The sequence below is a fragment of the Solea senegalensis genome, linkage group LG16, assembly GCF_019176455.1.
Source record: "Solea senegalensis isolate Sse05_10M linkage group LG16, IFAPA_SoseM_1, whole genome shotgun sequence".
NCBI classification, from domain to species: Eukaryota; Metazoa; Chordata; class Actinopteri; order Pleuronectiformes; family Soleidae; genus Solea; species Solea senegalensis.
The window spans coordinates 9,573,460-9,579,459 of NC_058036.1; positions in this window are offsets into that span (position 1 = coordinate 9,573,460).

The following is a 6,000-nucleotide window of genomic DNA, read 5'->3' on the forward strand; positions in this document are numbered from 1 at the left end:
CATCCCGCAAGCCAGAGATAACTCATTCACGGGCCTTGACTCTGACATATGAGCTGTAAAGGATAACCTCCCTACAGGAAGTAGAACTCCCGAAACAGGAAGTAAAGTCTAACATTGTCCAATCCGCACGAAACTTGATATGTGAGTCAAGGGACCTTCCATGAACACGTTTACGGACACGCCTTTCACCCAACAGGAAGTCGGCCATTTTGACCTTGCATCCCTGCGCCATCTGACATTGCGCAGGGATGCAGCTGAAAATAACTAGTACCGCAAGTGGTGAATGAACGGGAGATGAGCTAGAGGACTCGCGCGGCGATGTGGACGCACGGCGACTCGCGAGCCGTCAAGCTCGAATTTTTGCGAGTGCATCAAACGTGGTGTAAATTTACGTCTGATAGTAGTTTGGGGTCACTGCGTACAAAATTGAAAGTGGGCGGGGCTTACGAAAATGAAAAACAGTTTTCATCAGGCCGATTTTTCTCGTGTTTCATGTACATGCACGAAAGTCGATACACATGTTAAGCATGTCAGGACGGTCCAAAAAGTCTGCGCTAGCGCCGCTGTAAGTCCTACAGGAAGGCCGCCATCTTGGGTTGAACGGCCATTTTTGGCTTTTTTTGGCCATGTCGCAGCAATGGTATGTGAACGAACTTGTCCCAGAGCTTACATGGGATCACGTTCAAACTTGGTGAGGTCACTGTGGACAAGTTGAGGATCTAAAGTTCCTGAAAACTTTTTAATAAGTATCATGGCGTACGAGAAAGGGGGCGTCAAAGTTGGTGAAAATTTAAGATTTTCGCCACAGTCAACAAAACTCTTATAACTTTGCGATAGAAGGTCCGATCTTAACTAAACTTGTGGCGATTGATGATGGGCCCTTGCTGAAGAGGCCTATGCAAAAACTGTCAAGTTTGTAAACATCGCCTCCTGGTGGTGGAAGAAAATTTAAAAAAAAAGTTACTTTTACAATTTCGGGAATAACTTTTACAGAGATTATCGTATCAAACTCAAAATTGGTAAAAATCACCCTCAACACAAGGTAGATGATGCATGCTCAATATGATGGTGTAGAGTTACATGATGTTGCCATGGTAATGATGCGAAGTCGGATTTTTGCGACAAAAAAACAAACTGCTACAACTTTGCGAATCCTAGTCCAATCTGAACCAAACTTGCTAGGATTGATGATAGTCCAGCCCTGAAGACGTCTATATGAAAATATTCACTTTCAAAAACAGCACCCCCTGGTGACGGAGACAATATGACCTCTGATATTTGAATGAATTATTCCTAGAGTTCTTGTGCGATCACCTTTAAACTCGTGAGGTCACTGTGAACCAGTTGAGGAGCTTAAGTTATCAAAAGTTTTTTAAAATATCTCATGGTGTACGAGATAGGGGGCGCCAAAGTGGGTGTAAATTCCTATTTTTCACAACAAAAAGCAAAACTCTTATAACTTTGCGATGGAACATCCAATCCCAACCAAACTTCCTATGATTGATAATGGGTAGTTGCTAAAGGCGACTATATTGCCGAAAACAATACATTCTGAAAACAGCGCCTCCTGGTGGTGGTAGAAAATACAACAAAAATAAAACTGTTTCAACTTTGCCAATCCTGGTCCAATCTGAACCAAACTTGCTAGGATTGTTGATAGTCTGGCCCTGAACAAACCTATGTGAAAATATTTCAAGTCAAAATCAGCGCCCCCTGGTGAAAGTAGACGGGCCAAAAACAGCTCCACCCCCTAAAACTTGTGGTCCTGTGGAGCACGTTTAATGTACATGCACGAAACTTGGTACACGCTTTCCTTAGGTCGGGCCGGTCAAAAAAGTCAGCGTAGCCTATGCTCTAAAACGAACAGGAAAGCCGCCATCTTGGATTGAAAGTAAATGCTTTGCAGATTTTGGCCATTTCGCACCAATGATATTTGAACAAACTTGTCCTACAGCTTTCATGGGATCACCTTCAAACTTGGTGAGGTCACTGTGGACAAGTTGACGAGCTTTCAGGAACTTATGTTCCTGAAAGCTTTTTAAAATATCGCATGGCGTATGAGATAGGGGGCGCCAAAGTTGGTGTACATTCTGATTTTCCGCGACACAAGGCGAAACTCTTACAACCCGTAAAACTTGTCCTCCTGACGAGCATGTTGAATGTACATGCACGAAACTTGGTACTCAGGCGTTCCTTAGGTCGGGACGGTCAAAAAAGTCAGTGTAGCCGAAGCTCTAAAACGAACAGGAAAGCCGCCATCTTGGATTGTAAGTACATTTTTGCAGATTTTGGCCATTTTGCACCAATGGTATGTGAACGCACTTGTCATAGAGCTTTCATGGGATCACCTTCAAACTTGGTGAGGTCACTGTGGACAAGTTGAGGATCCAAAGGTATCAAAATCTTTTCATTAAGTATCACGGCAAACAAGAAGAAGGGCGGCAAAATTGGCGCAAATTACGATTCCTCGCAACACACAACAATCTCTTATAACTTTGCCATGGAAGGTCAGATATTAACCAAATTAGTGACAATCGATGATGGGCCCTTGCTAAAGATGTCTATGCAAAAACTGTACATTTTGAAAACATCGCCTCCTAGTGGTAACAGAAAATACAACACATTTCACAATTTCAATCACAATTTCGCATATAACTTTTGCAGAATTTATTGTAGCAAACTCAAGATAGGAGAAAAAATTTAAAACACATGGTAGATGATGTGTGCAGAATATGATAACAAATCCTTCAACGGTGTTGCCATGACAACACTGCAAAGCTTTCACTCAAAACTCTTATAACTTTGCGATAGAAGGTCCTTTTCCAACTAAATGTGCTAGGGTCTCAAGATGGACCATGGCTGATGAAGTCTATGCAAAAACTGTACATTTTAAAAACAGCGCCTCCTGGTAGAAACAGAAAATACAACAAATTCACAATTCCCTTATAACTTTTACACACTTCTTCACATCATTCTCAAAATTTGTGAAAAAAAACAAAACACATTGGAGATGATGCGTGCCTAATATGAGAAGAAATCGTTTAACGGTGTTGCCTGGCAAAAATGCAAAGGATTACCTAAACCAGGGGTGTCAAACTAATTTTTGTTCAGGGTCCACATACAGCACAATTTGATCTCAAGTGGGCCGGACCAGTAAAAATAGTAAAATAATAGCATAAACAAGAACGCCTTGCTTTTTTTCTCCTTTGTTTTACATTTAATGAAGGATATTTTTACAAAACATGAAGTGCAATTTCAACAATATCGTGCCTAAATGTACTATTTACACACCGCACTGGATCTAAAAAGGCACAAACATTTAGTCACAGGTATCTGGAAAGATTTAGATTGTAATCGTAGTGTGAAATTTTAACAAATTCATCCTGTGGGCCGGATTGGACCCTCTGGCGGGCCGGTTCTGGCCCCCGGGCAGTATGTTTGACACCCCTGACCTAAACTGAGCGATTCAATTATGCAATACCATTTTTCGCCACATGATGGAGGCATTTGCCTACAAATCTATCAAATCTAACATTTACAGTTTCTCATGCTGTTTTAACAGGGTTGATTGTATCCACTTGAAACTTGATATGTGAGACCTCAGACCCGTCAGGAACATGTCTATAAAGCAGTAATGCCAAAGTCAAATACACGGGGGGCAAAAATAAAAAAAGTGGAGGGCTGGGCTGGTTCAATGTTTATTAAAACTTGCAATTATTGCACATATTGAACCAATACCAATACCAATACCACAGCCTATATTGCGCTTAATCATTAAATTAAGCAAAACATAATTAAAATCAGTTGCAATATTTTCTCAAGGCTCTTTCAGTAACAAATTGAAAACATTTTTTCCTTCTTCTTTTTAACAGGTAAACAGCAAAATGTTATTTTCCTTCAAAGCTCAATGGCAAGATAAATGTAAAAATGAAACAGCATGTGTTACAAAACAAATCAGTGTGCAGCTCTGATCCTCACCAATGTCTGTCTTTTATAATAAAATTAGAAGTTAGTGCAAACTTGTATAAGTGTAAAACAGTTGCATGTTTCATAGTGCCTTCTTGAGTTATATTCTTTCATAACGACACACTGTCTCCACACACAAGACACACAGGCTTTCCTTTTACTTTGTTGAACATTATTCTGCCTCCCTCCTTTCTTGAAACCCCATGTTTTCAGCGTCTACCTTTCTATTTGCCTATTTGGGGGAGAGGGAGATGAAAATTGACGACGATGTTTAGTCTTCCACTGTGACATAACTCATTCACGGGCCTTGACTCTGACATATGTGCTGTAAAGGATAACCTCCCTACAGGAAGTAGAACTCCCAAAACAGGAAGTCAAGTCTAACAATGTCCAATCTCACAAAACTTGATATGTGAGTCAAAGGACCGTCCCTGAATACGTTTACGGACACACCTTTCACCAAACAGGAAGTCGGCCATTTTAAACAGGAAGTGCCCTCTAACTTAGCACATGGACGCTGAAAATAGTCCAAGCTGAAAATAACTACTACCGCAAGCAATGAATGAACGGAAGATGAGCTAGAGGACTCGCACGGCGATGTGGGCGCAGGGAGACCCGCGAGCCGTCAAGCTCAAACCTGTTGATTACCGCTTGCGGTACTAGTTAATGTTGTTTTTCAAAGTGTAATTGGTGGTCAGAGATGTAATTTAGCAGAGAGATTAAACTATTATCATATATTCAGTCAGATGAAATAAATCTTAATTGTTTTACTGGAACAAAAATATACACTTATATTAATATTTCCAGCCTCCCTCAAATCTGAAGTATGAATATGGCAGAATATAATAACGCTTTTGTGTTTCAGAACAAACAGTTCAGCCACTGCTGAGAAAATAGGGTTTTATTGTTTTCCTGGGCTCTGCGAAGCGGATCAGCACTTCCGTAATTTGATGTCGTCATCAGAAATCCTCACCACTCCTCTCACCATCATAGCGCCTCCTGGTGCAGCACTAGTCCGGGCACATCTGGTTGCATACATTCAACCGCAGAAGAAGAAGAACTACTCTTGTTGTAGCTGCTGAGATGCAGAGCATCCACCGTGCCAGAGGGGGAGCTGTGTATCTGAGAGCTGGCCTATCTATTACGTCACTTCCAGGTACCTGGCCAATCACAGGACAGTGGGAAAGCTCTTGTTGGCTGTTGAACAATCACAACACAGTCCACATTCTGGGGGTGTGGTTTTGGTCTGAAACCTCATCTCCTCACGAGAGCGTCAGTGAGGAGATATTTTGATCGGCTCGTTTGCAGCGACTGGGAGGTTTTTAACCATGAAAACAAGTTAATATATGTAAGTAGACCTCCATAACTAACATATATGTGTGATACAAGCTTACAACATAGCCAATCCTGGTCCGATCTGAACCAAACCTGCTAGGAATGATGAGAGTCCGACCCTGAAAATGTCTATATAAAAATATTCCACTACAAAAACAGCGCTCCCTGATAACAGCAGACAGAATTACACTTGCAGTTTGAGATGCTGCAGGGATTGTTGTATCCACTTGAAACTTCATTTGTGAGACCTCAGACCTGTCCTGAACATGTCTGTAAAAGCTCACCTCCCTACAGGAAGTAGAACACCCGAAACAGGAAGTAAAGTCTAACATTGTCTGATCTGCAAGAAACTTGATATGTGAGTCAAGGGTCCTTCCCTGAACATGTTTACGGACACGCCTCCAACCCAACAGGAAGTTGGCCATTTTAAACAGGAAGTGCCCTCTAACTTTGCCATATGTTGTCCGATCTGCGCAAAACCTTATATGTGACACCAAGGACCTGTTCTGAACATGTCTGCAAAAGATGACCTCCCAACAGAAAGTGTAATGCCCGAAACAGGAAGTAAACTCTAAGATTGTCCGATCTGCACAAAACTTGATATGTAAGACAAGGGAAGTTCCCTGAACACGTTTATGCACACGCATTTGACTTAGTACTGAAAATAACTAACCCGTTCATTCACCGCGCGTGGTACTA